This window comes from Hordeum vulgare, chromosome 2H (genome assembly GCF_904849725.1).
Source record: "Hordeum vulgare subsp. vulgare chromosome 2H, MorexV3_pseudomolecules_assembly, whole genome shotgun sequence".
Lineage (NCBI taxonomy): Eukaryota > Viridiplantae > Streptophyta > Magnoliopsida > Poales > Poaceae > Hordeum > Hordeum vulgare.
The window spans coordinates 228,462,116-228,478,505 of record NC_058519.1 but is presented as its reverse complement, the minus strand read 5'-3'; positions in this window follow the sequence as shown (position 1 = coordinate 228,478,505).

Here is a 16,390-nt window from a genome sequence, read left to right as displayed (position 1 = left end):
GAAAAAACCTTAATCCAACTGAAAGATGGACAATCCAAAAACAATGATCAACATTAGCTTTATTGACTTGTGTAGTCCAGGGATAGCAAAAGTACCTAATGGGTGGATCGCCTACCCTCCTTGGGCCACTGTCATGTGGCCGCTGCAGGCTTCTAGGACTATCGTCATTGGGCGGTGGGGGGTGCTCGCGAGCAAGGTCACGCATGTTACACATATGTGCCGACTTAGCAGGTCCCACTTATTAGTGTGCCTCGTGTCGTCTTCATTCGTCTGCGCAGCTAGTACTGGTCGGGGCGCGCGCGCGACCTGACTCAATACTGCCATATGGACCGGCTTTGAGGTCTGGTTTGGCTACCGGGCAATTTGACTGGGAGGTCCATGATGGGTGGATCGCCTCTCCGCCCGGGGCCACCATCTTGTGGCGGCTGTGTGCCGTGCTGCACTTTTTTCCTTGTGCGGTCAAGGAGCTGGCCCCTCCTGTGGGTGTCGTCCATCCGCGCCGCGCACGTTGCGAGGAGTATAGAATTGTAACAAATGATGCAAGTTACAGTAATGTTTGTAGCAACTGGAATATTAATGAATTAAAAATGGTGATATTGATATGATAGAACCAGTAACGTTTGCAATAGGGAAAGGTTGCCATCACCACGGGTAAGCATCTAAAACACATGAAGATTCTATCTTCTTCTTTTTTTGTTAAGAGGACATGTGCACTGGCTTTTATCCATTGAGCCATTGACCAATGAGGCCCTGCATATATATCGTACCAATTTAGGATTTTTTGTAGACTTTCATTTCCAGGTTTGAAACAATAATTAACAGAAAGGTGGCTAGTATAACTTTCTTATTTTTATCACAAGATATTTTACTAATTTAACCTCCAAGAATAACTCTAACCGGAGGTACATACAAACGAGCTGGAAATTCCCACGGGGAATCAAAATGAATAGAAACATGAGTTGAACTTTGGTAATATTGAAAATCCTCCACTATTTTAGGTTGCCATTGTCACCTTATAATACTCTAACTCTATAAGAAGCAACATTTAATGGCACCTTACAATATATATATTGAAATGATCTGGCGACACAATCAAAAATAGGGGCAAACATATCACAGTTTCATGGCATGATAGTATGTAGACAGATGTACATCTAAGTTTCTGTATAACAAAGCACAAAGTTAGATGAAAGAAATATATGATTCACCTGTCACTAAAGAAAAATGATCACATCTGGACAAACACCTCAAAATTTCTTTTTTAACTATACCCCCAAAGAACCATGACTACTGGACCTGAAGAACAAATGCAACAGAAAACAATGACATTACACATGGATTTGTAATCAAATCATTATTGTAGCTAAAATAACATCTTGCGTCATAAAAAATATATGATTATTGGCCTTAGGCGTTCTACACATCCTTTTCCACTTAATGGAGAAATGATGGAAGCAGTACATCAAAACATAAACCAAAGTTAGAACGATAATGACTTTTCTCAGTAAAACTCAACACAATGATGATCTTCCACATAGATCTTGAAATCTAAATCAACAATGTGACCAAGAAATAGACAAAAGTGCAGCACACAATCTCTATTAGTGCCTATGGATTGGCGACTGTACCTATATATTACCCTGCCAACAAATTGGAGCAAGGTACCCAGCTCCCAAAGGCACACAATGTCCAACGACACGTATTCAGGTGAGCTCACCCCCTTGAACTTGTAAGATGTGTAGGAATCCCACAATAATGAAAGGCCTCATAGATCTCCTCCCTATTGAATCCGGTGCCATAAAGTTCCTCACACTGAAATCAAGCCTCGTCCTGAGATTATGAACACCAAGGGATAACAAAAGGGAATAAAAGCGATAGGAATGGGAAAAGCCAAACTGCAGGAGCACGATAACAAACGTAGGCGGTGACGACCAATGGGCGTACTCGACCTCAACCATCGGTTCCGACGTCGCGGACAAGGGCGAGGCGAAGGCCCGCAATGGCGCGAGATTGCAAACACGGAAAGTTGCACCTGAGGAGAAGACGCGCAGGCACGATGCCTATGTCACGCTTCAATATTCTGAATCTCTGCATTCCCGTGTTTCTGCGTGCCTGAAACTTCCTGAAGCATCGATCTACCATATGATGGCTCACCTTGCGCGATAACGGTTCACCGATGAAGGGGGATGATAGCCATTGATGCAGCCTTCAACGGTCCAGATGTCAAATCGCGTCGCTGTTGCTTTTCTGAAAAGCAACACCAGCTTACTTTTGCTTTTTAGATGCTTTATGAGTGTAATGGCCTTTATAAGCTAGGTCTTTCTCTCGATTTGGGCATGTAATATATCTCTGGGTAAAACCCTAAGTCGCATGTGGCGAGCAAACCTACTTTCCCCTTTTGTTAAGCAATGAAAACCCTAGCTGAGGCTCCTTCCACCCTCTGAATTCGTATGATTTCTCCTTATTTCCGTCAGATATGATGCTAGTTCCTGACAATTGGTATCAGTAGCCTGTCAATCCTCTTCGGGAGGTGGCGCGTAGAGGTTGGGCAAGATGTAAAATCTCTCTGCGAGATCCAGATCGGGCGGCGGTGTACAAGCGGAGGCGGTCGGAGTGGCATTGTTCGGGTGCAGTCTAAGTGCAGAACTGGTTGTCAGGGGAAATTTCCCTGGCGTTAAAATACCAGCAACTATGCTTGGATTGTGCATCAGGGAGGCAGGCGTTGGCGGCGGTAGATCGAAGCTCGAAGGTACCAGAGGCAAATTCCCACCACCAAACCCTATTTTCTGGCACTCACCATGATAGGGCAAGCAACCTCGGTAATTACGGCTAACCTGTAGCTGGCTTCCTTGGAATTGGACATCAAGACGTTGCAATTAAACAGAGATGAAGATCGCAAGGAATTCCAGGAATTCAAAGCTATGGTGAATAGAAATTTTGAAATAATGCAGGATAACTTTGACAAGATTCAAGAGAACTTTAAGAGGCTGTTGTTAGATCCTGAACCTGAAGAGAGACCAATAGAGAGATCTGAGCAAGGGAGCGCCCAAGTCAAGGCTAAGGAGGTGCAATCCCCTGCTATACCTGCAGGCAGGCCCAAGCAATTAAACAACTTCACTCCTCCGTCAGTTAATGGGAAAGAAAAGGAAGCACAAGTGGTGATTGGCTCTGCAATTTTGAGAGATCACACAGGAAAAGAGCTAATTTTGGATGGTACTACTAAGATTCCTTACAAACATCCTAACTTCATCAACCACAAACAAGGGATTGTTCTAGTAACAGGGCAACAGCAGCAAATCCAGCAACCACCATGGGATGAAGGCACACTGGAAGAATGGCCAGATGGACAAAGACAGAGACAATAATCTCCTGCACACAATAGAAGACATGTGCTGACAGTGAAATCTGCCAAACTGAATATCTCTGAATTTGAAGGACAAGACCCTGAAGCTTGGATTCAAAACTTGGACCAATACTTTGTTGTTGCTAGAACACCAATTGAACATAGAACTGAATTAGCAATATCATATTTAAAAGGATCTGTTGTTCAGTGGTGGAGGGGTACTAGTTATGCACCTAGAAATGTACCATGGCATAAATTATGTTCTTACTTATCTGACAGATTTGCTATAGATTCAGCGTGTGATATTGTGAGCTCTTTCCATGCTGCAAAACAGATTTCTATAGTTACGGTATATGTGGAGCAATTTGAGCAACTAATGAATATCATGAGAAGGGAAAACCCTCGCATTCCTAATGATTACTATGTTACTAGTTTTGTGTCTGGCCTCAACACTTATATCAAAAGCCATGTGGAGTGTTTCAAGCCAAAGGATTTGCAAACAACTATCTGGTATGCCAGGAGAATGGAAAAGCCCAACTTCGAGTGCCTGTTATACAAACCAAGGCTTATGTCCCACAACCTAAAAGACAGATGACTTTTGAACAGCCAAAAACAGAAGGGATACCTCCAGTTCAGAACGGAAACCTAGTGATACAACAAGCAAAGCAAAATCAAAGTTTTTTACAAATGCAGGGAACCCTGGGTGCTAGGACATAGACAGGTGTGTAAAATGAGCCAAAAATCACAAAATTGAAGCATTACAAGCTCAAGAAGATGAAGTGCCTGAAACCATTTATGTCACTGACTTTGCTGATCCAGACTTGGAAACCTGGAGCAACTTCCAGCTGATGCACTACTTCAGGTGTCTATGCATGCAGCTATGGGTATAGGAGCAGTTAAAACACTTTTATTTTGACAGTCAAAGTGGGGAACACTACTGCAACAACATTGGTAGACAGTGGCAGTACTTCTACTTTTGTATCACCTGAAATGGTTTCTAAACTACCAGTGACACCAACTCCTACTCCTAAAGTTAAAGTGGCAGTATCAAGTGGAGAAGTAATTTGGAGTGAGTTCATAGCACATGATTGTTCCTATGAAATACAAGGTCAACAGTTTACTGACAGTTTCAGAGTGCTACAACTGAAGGGTTATGATATGATATCGGGAGTTGATTGGCTGGAGAAATATAGCCCAGTACATATGGATTTCATTAAAATGGAAATGAAAGTTTCTACTATGAAAGGCAAGTTAGTCACATTTGTTGATGAGACAGTGCCAATAAAACAACCCACTGAAGCAAATGATAAAACTAATAAACTCATGGAACAAGCTGTGTGTAGATTTTTCCTGTTTACTACATGTGTTGTAGAAGTGGGGGGCACAACTAAAGAGTTACCTGCAGAACTACAACCACTTTTGGAAAGATATGAGCAGCTATTTCAAGAACCTATTGAATTACCTCCCATGGACCTTGTGATCACATAATTCCATTAATGGAGGGAGCAAAAGTGGTCAATCATAGGCCTTATAGAGTGCCTCATCACCAGAAGGAAATACTTGAGAAGATCATTAAAGAGCTATTAAAATCTGGTGTGATTAAGCCAAGTACCAGCCCCTTTTCATCTCATGTGCTATTAGTCAAAAAGAAAGATGGGTCTTGGAGATTGTGTATTGATTATAGGAAGCTGAACTCTATTACCATCAAGAATAAGTATCCCATGCGAGTAATAGAAGACTTATTGGACCAGCTGAAAGGAGCTATTTTTTCAAAAATAGATCTCAGGAATGGATACCACCAGATAAGAATGGCAGACGAGGATATCCATAAGACAACCTTTTCAACTCATATGGGCTTATTTGAATACTTGGTTATGTCTTTTGGCCTTACTAATGGTCCACCTTCATTTCATGCTCTCATGAATCTACTCTTTGGTCTGTTAAAATTTGTAGTGGTGTTCTTTGATGATATCCTAGTATTCAGTCCATCTATGGCAGAGCACAAGCAACATTTAATTCAGGTGTTTGATATCCTGCAAGAAAACAAACTATATGCCAAATTGGAGAAATGTTCTTTTGGTCAGACTGGAGTAGAGCACTTGGGCCACATAATCAATCAGGAGGGAGTTGCTGCTGACCCTTCTAAAATCAAGGCAATTCAGGACTGACAAGCTCCTACAAATATCACTGAGTTGAGGAGCTTCTTAGGTTTGAGTGGCTATTACCGAAGATTCATTCAAGGTTATGGCAACATGTGTAGACCCTTGTTTGATTGCTTAAAGAAAGATGCACTCCATTGGGACAGAGAACAAGACCAGGCTTTTGCCTTGGTAAAGGAAAAACTCACTAGTTCTCCTGTCCTAGCATTACCAGATTTCTCCTAGCCCTTAATATTAGAAGTTGATGCTTGTGGATATCGATTGGGAGTTGTGCTAATGCAAGAAGGAAGGCATATTTCTTATTTCAGTAAAACAATTGGACCTAGAGCTCCAGCTATGTCAACCTATGACTAAGAGGCCCTAGCTATCATTGAAGCTGTTAAGAAATGGAAACATTACTTCTTGGCAACTGCATTAGTAATCCGAACAGATCAAGAGAGTATGAAATATATCCAAGAGCAAAAGTTAACAGAAGGAATTCAGCACAAGTTGTTACTCAAGTTGCTAGGCTATAATTTCACTATTGAGTACAAGAAGGGCAAGGAAAACAAAGTCGCCGATGCACTATCCAGAGTCAAGCACTTAGTTTTCATGCTTACTGCTAGCAGTACTACTCCCACTTGGGTAGTAGAGGTGGTTAAGAGATATAACCAAGATGAAAAAATAAAGGAACTTATTGCTCGGTGTGCTATGAACAGGGACAAAACTAGTTCTTACTCCTTTAAAAATGGTATCCTCAGATTCAAGAATAAGATTGTGGTGGGAAGTACAACTTCTCTGAGAATGGATATTCTGAAAACATTTCATAGTTTTGAACTTGGGGGCACTCTGGAGAAAGAGCTACTTATCAAAGAGTGAAGTTGGTGTTTCATTGGCAAGGACTAAAGCAAGATGTCATTTCCTTTGTTAAATCTTGCCCTGTGTGCCAAATCAATAAGGCTAAACATTGCCCTTACCCAGGTCTGTTGGAACCATTACTTGTTCCTGATTTTGCTTGGGCTCATGTGAGTATGGATTTTGTGGAAGGCCTTCCTGTATGTGAAAACAAGGACCTGATTTTGGTAGTGGTGGATAGATTTACTAAGTATGCTCATTTCATTGCTATGAAACATCCTCTATCAGTGGAAGCCGTAGCAAGGGTTTTTTCTGATACAGTGTTCAAATTGCATGGAATGCTAGTGGTAATTGTCACTGATAGAGACATAATCTTTACTAGCAACTTATGGGAGTAGTTGTTCAAATCACTAAAGATCAAGTTGCACATGAGCACCAACTATCATCCACAATCAATGGACAAACTGAAAGGGTGAACCAATGTTTAGAGAATTATCTGAGATGTATGTGCTTCCAGCAACCAAAGAAATGGCATGGATGGCTGGCATTAGCTGAGTGGTGGTACAACACTAGCTTCCACACTTCCTTGCAAATGACCCCTTTTCAAGCCTTGTATGGTTTTCCTCCTCCCATGGTAGCTGAATCAACCTTACCTGATACTATCTGTGAGGACAATGAGAATCTACTTCAAAACAGGGAACTAGCACTGGAAGTGATTAAGAAAAACCTCATCAAGGCCCAAGCTAGAATGAAATGGTATGCTGACAAGAAGAGGAAGGAAAGATAATTTTTGGTTGGGGATATGGTCTAATTGAAGCTGCAGCCTTACAGGCATACTTCCCTCAGTCTACACAGGCACCTTAAGTTGCACTCCAAGTTTTATGGGCCTTTCCAAGTTTATCAAAAGATTAGTCTACATGCTTATAAATTATTGCTGCCGGAGGATTGCAAATTACATAGTACATTCCATGTGAGTCAGCTAAAGGAACACATTGGGCCATCAGTTGTACCCTGCAAGAATCTTCCTTTAGTGGGTCAGGATGGGTTGATCAAGATGGAACCAGAGGCAATCTTGGAAATAAAACTGATTCATATAATTCAAGGCAACATAAGCACTCCTGTGGTCAGATGGTTGATCAAATGGGTCAACATGCCTGTGGAAGAAGCTACCTGGGAAGATTCAACTTTTATTCAAAAGGTTTTTCCTTCTTTTGCAGCTTGAGGACAAGTTGTCGCTTATCGGGGAGAAAGTGTGAGGCTTCAATATTCTGAATCTCTGCATTCCCCTGTTCATGCGTGCGTGAAACTTCCTGAAGCATCGATCTGCCATCTGACGGCTCACCTTGCGCGATAACGGTTCACCGATGAGGGAGGATGAGAGTCGTTGTTGCTTTTCCGAAAAGCAACACCAACTTACTTTTGTTTTTTAGCTACTTTATGAGTGTAATGGCCTTTATAAGCCAGGTCTTTCTCTCGATTTGGGCATGTAATATATCTCCGGGTAAAACCCTAAGCCGCCTGTGGCGAGAAAACCTACTTCCCCCTTTTGTTAAGCAACGAAAACCCTAGCTTAGGCTCCTTCCACCCTCTGAATTCGTATGATTTCTACTTATTTCCGTCAGATATGATGTTAGTTCCTGACAGCCTATCCCCGTGGGGAGGAGGGGGTGTGAAAGAGTGGCGGCGATGCGTGCTGGAGAAGAGAGGCAAAGGGAGGAAGAATGGGCAGAGAGCGGTGGCTTCGTACGCATATGTATGAAGGAGGCCGACGGGGAGGCTGCAACACTAGCTCTGTGGCTTGGCTGCCCCGTGGTGGTGAGGAGGAGCTTTAGGAGGAGCATGTGAACGACAACGGCCTCGAACGGTGATGGATCTGACGGCCTCCCGTTGCCATTTTCAACATGTACCTCACCGTCCTCGTTAGGCGGGGAAGCATCAAGACGCAACGCTGCTCGTGTAGGCACGACCCAGGGCAACTAGTTTCTGGGCATGAAGCTCGTGTGTCGTGTCCACACTTTCCTCATCGTTGCTCCACCTTCCTTCCTCCTCTCTGCTCCCCATGGCTCCGCCTGCATTGGGCTGGGACGAGAGAGGGAGGGCGAGATATGGAGCCATGGACGAGCCTAGCGGCGTCTGACGCAGGAGGATTTTGGAGGGAAGAGATGGAGGAGGAGGGGTGCGGCGGCTGTGGCGGCTGAAGGAAGGAGGAAGAGAGGTGCGGGAGATGGTTGGTGGGGATTGGGGAGGAGAATCACAGTGTGTTACACGTAAGCGGACAAGCGGTTCGACATCAGCGCACGTCCCATTGTTTCCGCCTTTCCTCAACCACCACGCGTAGCGACCGGACAGGTTGACGTTCACCCATGAAGAACATGCCAAACCTCACCCAAACAAGGGCCACAAGTCATCCAGATGTGAAAACCAAGCACGGGTCAAACTTACTACCACACGGTCAACCGATCCAATGGTCACCAAAGAAAGTCAAAGCTCATCTAACGACCATGAACGATGCGCACGGGAGGAGCTCCGCGGAGGAGGGTCGGCTAGCATCCTTATAGGTTAGAATAGAATAGAATACATTGTGGTTGTGGTTGTGGCTCGTGGCCGTGGCCCAAACCATGGTCGTGGATACCGCGGGTCATGCGTGAGGGATGGTCTTTTTTTCATCAGTGATAGGCGTCGGTCGACCTATCGAGAAATCCGTCCGGTCGTGTGTCGGTCGTTGGATGTTAGTCGTTTGGTCCATTGGATTAAAAAAACGATTCATCCCGAAAAGTTTTTCCTTCCTCACGTAACACACGTCGCCTTCTCGATAGTCCGGTGTCACAGTCCGACGTCCCCCTACCGCTCCATGCTGGATCTCGTCATCGGGAATCACCGCAACCCCCCATTGGTCGCAACCCCGGGTCTTCATCCCCGTCTCTGGTTGAAATTGGCATCATCCAGTAAAAAATTAAAAGCAACAAAATTCTCTTGAAGCAAAAAAAAATACCGGTTCCAACAAAATAGAAAGACAGTGGGAGCAATTTTTAAGATGGTTCCATCAAAATCAGAACAAGGCGGTGGCCAAAAATTAGGAACGTTCCAACAATAAAGGAACATGGTTCCAGCGAAAATTGCCCATGTTTGTATCATCCCCAACCAGTGGTTCCAACAAAAATTCAGGTGGAGGTTCATGCTTTGCCAACAAAATGGTCGTTGTTGGAGGTGGTAGTTGTCGTCATCGTTGGTTACATCACTGGGTTGCCCCGTTCCGGCACTAGGCTGACCGGTTTGCAACAAAAAAACGACCGAATATTTCGTTGGTTGCATTTGTTGGGATATTTGGTTCACCATTCTTTCTGTTAGTTGTAACAAAACAATATGCTAGTTCCGGCATCATCATGGCACAACGCTCTGTCATGCGCATCTCCGATGATAGATGGTCGTCGGGGATCAGGGCCGAGAGTTGCCATCGAATAGAGAAAGCTGAGAGCGTTATCGGCCACCACTGTCCCAAGCACGTGGTCGCGGATGTGTCGCCACCGCCATCGCAATTGTCGATTACTAAGAACCAAACATTGGGTTGTTGCAACAACCCTTTGTGAGTTCGGCTAGGGACTGAACATGTTCTAATTTACTAAGTCATTGACGACCAAGAGAGAAGAATGATGAACCACAAGTATAGGGGTTCTATCGTAGTCCTTTCAATAAGTAAGAGTGTCGAACCCAACGAGGAGCAGAAGGATCTGACAAGTCGTTTTCAGCAAGGTAATATCCGCAAGCAATGAAATTATCGGTAACAAGTAGTTGTGTGGTGAGATGATTCGTAGCAAGTAGCAAGTAACAAAAGTAACAACGGTGCAGCAAAGTGTCCCAATCCCTTTTGTAGCAAGGGACAAGCATGGACAAAGTCTTATAGGAGGTAAAACGCTCCAGAGGACACATGGGAATTTCTGTCAAGCTAGTTTTCATCATGTTCATATGATTCGCGTTCGCTACTTTGATAGTTTGATATGTGGGTGGACCGGCGCTTGGGTACTGCCCTTACTTGGACAAGCATCTCACTTATGATTAACCCCTGTCGCAAGCATCCGCAACTACGAAAGAAGAATTAAGACAAAGTCTAAACATAGCATTAAAAGAGTGGATTCAAATCATCCCCTTACGAAGCAACGCATAAACTAGGGTTTAAGCTTCTGTCACTCTAGCAACCCATCATCTACTTACTACTTCCCAATGCCTTCCTCTAGGCCCAAATAATGGTGAAGTGTTATGTAGTCGACGTTCACATAACACCACTAGAGGAAAAACAACATAAAACACATCAAAATATCGAACGAATACCAAATTCACATGACTACTTATAGCATGACTTATCCCATGTCCTCAGGAACAAAAGTAACTACTCACAAAGCATAATCGTATTCATGACCATAGAGGTAATGAATAGCATCAAGGATCTGAACATAGAATCTTCCACCAAGTAATCCAACTAGCATCAACTATAAAGAGTAATTAACACTACTAGCAACCTTACAAGGACCAATCGGAGTCGCGAGACGGAGATTGGTTAGAAGAGATGAGCTAGGGTTTGGAGATGAGAAGGTGCTTATGAAGATGTTGATGGTGATGAGTCCCCTCCGATGAGAGCCATGAAGTATTGTACCATGAAGTGTAATAACAGCCCAAAAAGTGATAAATATCAACATGAAAGCATGATGCAAAATGGACGTATCAACTCCCCCAAGCTTAGACCTCACTTGTCCCCAAGCGAAAGACGAGATCAATAAATATGCCCACATGTTTATGGAGAGAGGTGTTGACAAAACAAGATACGGACATGCATGCATCATGATCATAGTTAGAACAACAATACCACCATATAATCTCTCATGCTAAAGTGATAGTTCCTTCACAAGGTAAAGTATGGATCAAGATCCTTACCGAGAATTAACAACCGATAGCCTTTAGTCATTGAAGCAATTGCAATTTATCATAACATCGGAAAGAGTCAAATAAGAGATTGTAAAGCAAATCCACATACTCAATCATCTTTTTGTTCTTTACAATTGCTACAACTCATGTGGTACTCATGAGATCAAAGTTTCAGTTGGACACAGAGAAAGATAGGGGCTTATAGTTTCGCCTCCCAACCATTTACCTCAAGGGTAATGTCAACAATAATAATTCATGAATACTTACTTCCACATTGACATATGAATATAGATATTTCCCTAGCATATGATGTTAGCCAAGATAAAGACGAAATAAGGAATTGGTGAAGATCACCATGACTCTTTCAAGGGCAAAAAGTAAAGGTACAAGATAGGCCCTTCGCAGAGGGAAGCATAGGTTGTCATGCGCTTTTGAGGTTTGGATGTGCGTCCTCTTAGTGTGAAGGAACGTCACTTTATATTGCCTCCTGTGATAAAGAACTTTATTATGCAGTCTGTCGCTTTTATGTCTTCCTCATCACAGGTTCGTACAAAGCTTATTTTCCATGCACTAATAGATCATACATATTAGGGAGCAATTTTTATTGCTTGCACCGATGACAACTTACTTGAGGGATCTTATTCAATCCATAGGTAGGTATGGTGGACTCTCATGGCAAAACTGGGTTGAAGGTTTATGGATGCACAAGTAGTATCTGTACTTGGTGCGGGAGTTTTGGCTAATATGAGGTGGAAGCAATCGTCACATGCTAAGGGATCTCTAGTCATATAACATTGTTCGGAACCAAGCAAACACAATTCATTATGTTGTCTTCCTTGTCCAACATCCACTTCTAAGCATGTAATAGTGTAGTGAGTGTTCACAATCATAGATGGTGTCAAAGATGATATATTTATATGTGAACCTCTCCTTCTTTATCACTTCCTATTAATTGCAACAATGACCAAGGTCTACGTCTGTCTACCCTCAACAAGTTTGAATCATCATTCTTTTCATATGTGAAGCCATCACTTCCCATAAGATCATTGCATGATATTTTCATGCTTTTGTTCTTTTCTCATTCTTTTGATCATGGCATGAGGCAAGGCCCTTAACTAAGACACTCTTTATTATATGGCTCACGAGCTCGAATACATCAGGGGTGACACAAAGCAAAACTCAAGCCTAAAACACTAAGACCTTTATTCTACTAGAGAAAGATAAAACCAAAAAGGAACGAGCTAAGAAAAGGTAAAGGCAAAAGATGTGATGGTGATACGATACCGGGGCAACTCCCCCAAGCTTGGCACAAGCCAAGGGGATTGCCCATACCCATGCTCAGTTGTCTTCCTTTGGAGGTGATGGTGGTGGAGTTGTTGCAACATGCGTTTGATCCTCTGTCTTCCAAGGCATAGGTGCTCCATCATGGAAAGATGACCGAGTCTCCGGAATCCTCAAATCTGCACCCAACCGTATTGATTTAAATCTATACTCATACTCACAGTTTTGGTTCTGCAGGTCATAGATCTGGGCTTGGAGGTGATCAATTCTGTCATAGAGTCTGGAGAGGTGCTTCCCGATGTCATTGGCATCGATCTTGTGCTTGTTGGTGAACTCCGTGATCTTCATGTGGTTGGCGTTGAGTCCACGCTCCACCATCCCTTGGCACTTGAAGACTTGTTGTTCCATTGCTTCGAGCCTCGCCTCCATGCCTCCGGTCTTCTTGGGCCCCTCAACATCATGGATATGAACATCCCCTCACGCACCTCAATAGATTGAGGGTGTTGCAACACTCCCGCGAGGTAGGGATTGATGACTGATGTCAGCTGTGCTTCCCTTGCAACGGCGCCAAGAATAGTCGTGTCGACGGCACCAGGAATCCTTCAGCTGCGGCTACGCCTTAAGGGACTTCCTAGGCAAGTATGCAAAGGATTTCCCCCGTGGCCTTGGAGCCTTGCGTTGGTGTTCCCTCGAAGCGGAAAGGGTGATGTAACATAGCGGTGGTAAGTATTTCCCTCAGTTTGAGGACCAAGGTATCAATCCAGTGGAGGAGTATCACAAGATCCTGCACAAACACAAAAGTTGCTCCCAACGCTATGAAGGGGTTGTCAATCCCTTATAGATTGTTCGCCAAGTGAGAACTGAAAGCAACAAAGTAACAAAGCAAAGTAAGAGCGGAGGTGTAAACGATGGATGTGAATAGACCCGGGGGCCGTAGTCTTTACTAGTGGCTTCTCTCATGAAAGCAAGTAGACGGTGGGTGAACAAATTACTGTCGAGCAATTGATAGAACCGCGCAAAGTCGTGACGATATCTATGGCAATGATTATATCTATAGGCATCACGTCCAAAACAAGTAGATCGATACTTTCTGCATCTACTACTATTACTCCACACGTCAACCGCTATCCAGCATGCATCTAGTGTATTAAGTCCATAAGAAAAGAGTAACGCCTTAAGCAAGATGACATGATGTAGAGGGATAATCTCAAACCAATGATAAAACCCCCATCTTTTTACCCTTGATAGCAACTACTTGATGTGTGCCTTGCTGCCCCTACTATCACTGGGAAAGGTCACCACATGGTAGAACCCAAAACCAAGCACTTCTCCCATTGCAAGAATCATAGATCTAGTTGGCCAAACAAAACCCAAGACTCGGAGAGACTTACAAGGATATCAAATCATGCATATAAGAAATCAGCAAAGACTCAAATATATATCATAGATATTCTGATCACAAATCCACAATTCATCGGATCTCGACAAACACACCACCAAAGAAGATTACATCGGATAGATCTCCATGAAGATCATGGAGAACTTTGTATTGAAGATCCAAGAGAGAGAATAAGCCATCTAGCTACTAACTGAAGAAGCCCTCCAACTCCAAAGTCCCCTCCGGCAGGGCGCCGGGAAGGGTCTCCAGATGAGATCTCGCGGAAACGGAAGCTTGCGGCGGCGGAGAAGTATTTTCGAGGCTCCCCTGATTTTTTTCTGAATATTTGGGAATATATAGGCCAAGGATCTAGGTCAGGGGGCGGCCAGGGAGGCCACAGGCCCTAACACCGCCGCCTCCCCCTGGTGGCGGAGTGGGAGCTTGTGAGCTCCCTGGAGCCCACGTGGCTTGTCCCAAAGGCCCCCTGATCTTCTTCCGTCCGGGAAAAAAAATCATTTCGGGGTTTTTATTCCGTTTGGACTCCGTTCCAAAATCAGATCTGAAAAGAGTCAAAAACACAGAAATAACATGAACTGGCACTTGGCACTGAATTAATAAGTTAGTCTCAAAAAAGATATAAAAGGTACATAAAACATCCAAAGATGACAAGATAAGAGCGTGAAACCATCAAAAATTATAGATACGTTTGAGACGTATCAATGACCTTCTCGAAGATCTTGTCCTTGGGAGTTTTTGGTGACGCCATAGCGATCTAGATCTGCAGCAGAAACATGCTCGAAACATAAACAGAGGAATTTTGTGTGATACGAGGGTCAGACCTTACGGTAGGATATATAATGATTTTTTTCCGACCAGAAGGAGTACTCCGCAAGAAAACAGAGTTCGGGAGGCGCACGAGGTGGCCACAAGCCCCCCAGGCATGGCCAAGGGGTGGCCCGCGCCTGGCAGGCTTGTTGCCTCCTCGTGCGCTTTCCGGACTACTTCAAAATTTTCCATTTTTTCAAAAATTCCAAAACGGAGGAAAAATCCTACTCGAAAAGTTTTGGAGTCTGTTTACTTACCGAATCACATACCTCTTTGTTTTTCAGAGTCTGAAACAGGATGATAAATATTCCTTAGGTACTCCTCCGGAGTTATGGTATTGATAATATTGCTTTCAACATTTATGGGAGTACCTGAGCTATAATGCTTGATTCTCTACCCATTTACCACTCTCGTACAATTACTTTCCGTGTTGTTGATCTGGATAGCACCGGAACGATATACTTCCTCAACAATATAGGAAACTTCCCATTTAGAAAGAAGCTTGCCTCCAAAAAATCTTAAACGAGAATTATATAGCAAGACATAATCACCTACATTGAACTCACGCTTTTGTATCCTTTTATCATGCCACCTCTTAACCTTTTCTTTGAACAACTTGGCATTTTCATATGCCTGAGTTCTCCATTCATCAAGCGAGCTAATGTCAAATAACCTCTTCTCACCAACAAATTTGAAATCAAAGTTGAGCTCTTTGATTGCCCAATAAGCCTTATGCTCTAGCTCAGGAGGTAAATGACATGCTTTACCGTACACCATTTTGTACGGGGACATGCCCATGGGATTCTTATAGGCAGTTCTATAAGCCCACAGTGCATCATCGAGCTTCTTAGACCAATTCTTTCTAGACCCGTTGATAGTCTTTTGTAGAATTAGTTTAATCTCTCTGTTGCTTAGCTCTACTTGACCACTGGACCGAGGGTGATAGGGGGACACAATTCTATGGTTGACATCGTACTTAGCAAGCGTTTTACGGAAAGCACCATGAATGAAATGTGAACCACCGTTGGTCATTAGATATCTAGGGACTCCAAATCTAGGGAAAATAACTTCTTTAAGCATCCTGATAGAGGTGTTGTGATCAACACTACTAGTGGGGATAGCTTATACCACTTAGTGACGTAATCAACAACAACTAGGATATGAGTATACCCGTTGGATTTTGGAAAAGGTCCCATATAATCAAAGCCCCAAACATCAAATGGTTCAATGACAAGTGAATAATTCATAGGAATTTCCTGACGTTTACCGATATTACCTATTCTTTGACATTCGTCACAAGACAAGACAAACTTACGACATCCTTGAAGAGAGTGGGCCAATAGAAACCTGATTGCAATACCTTGTGTGTAGTTCTATCTCCCGCATGGTGTCCTCCGTAGGCGTGGGAGTGACACTTCTGTAGGATCTGTCCCTGTTCATGTTCAGGTACACAACGTCTAATAACACCATCTACTCCTTCCTTATAAAGGTGAGGATCATCCCAAAAGTAATGTCTCAAGTCAAAGAAGAATTTCTTCTTTTGCTGGTATGTGATACTAGGTGGTATATATTTGGCAACGATATAGTTAGCATAATCAGCATACCACGGTGCACTATGTGAAGTATTGATGGCATTCAATTGCTCATCAGGAA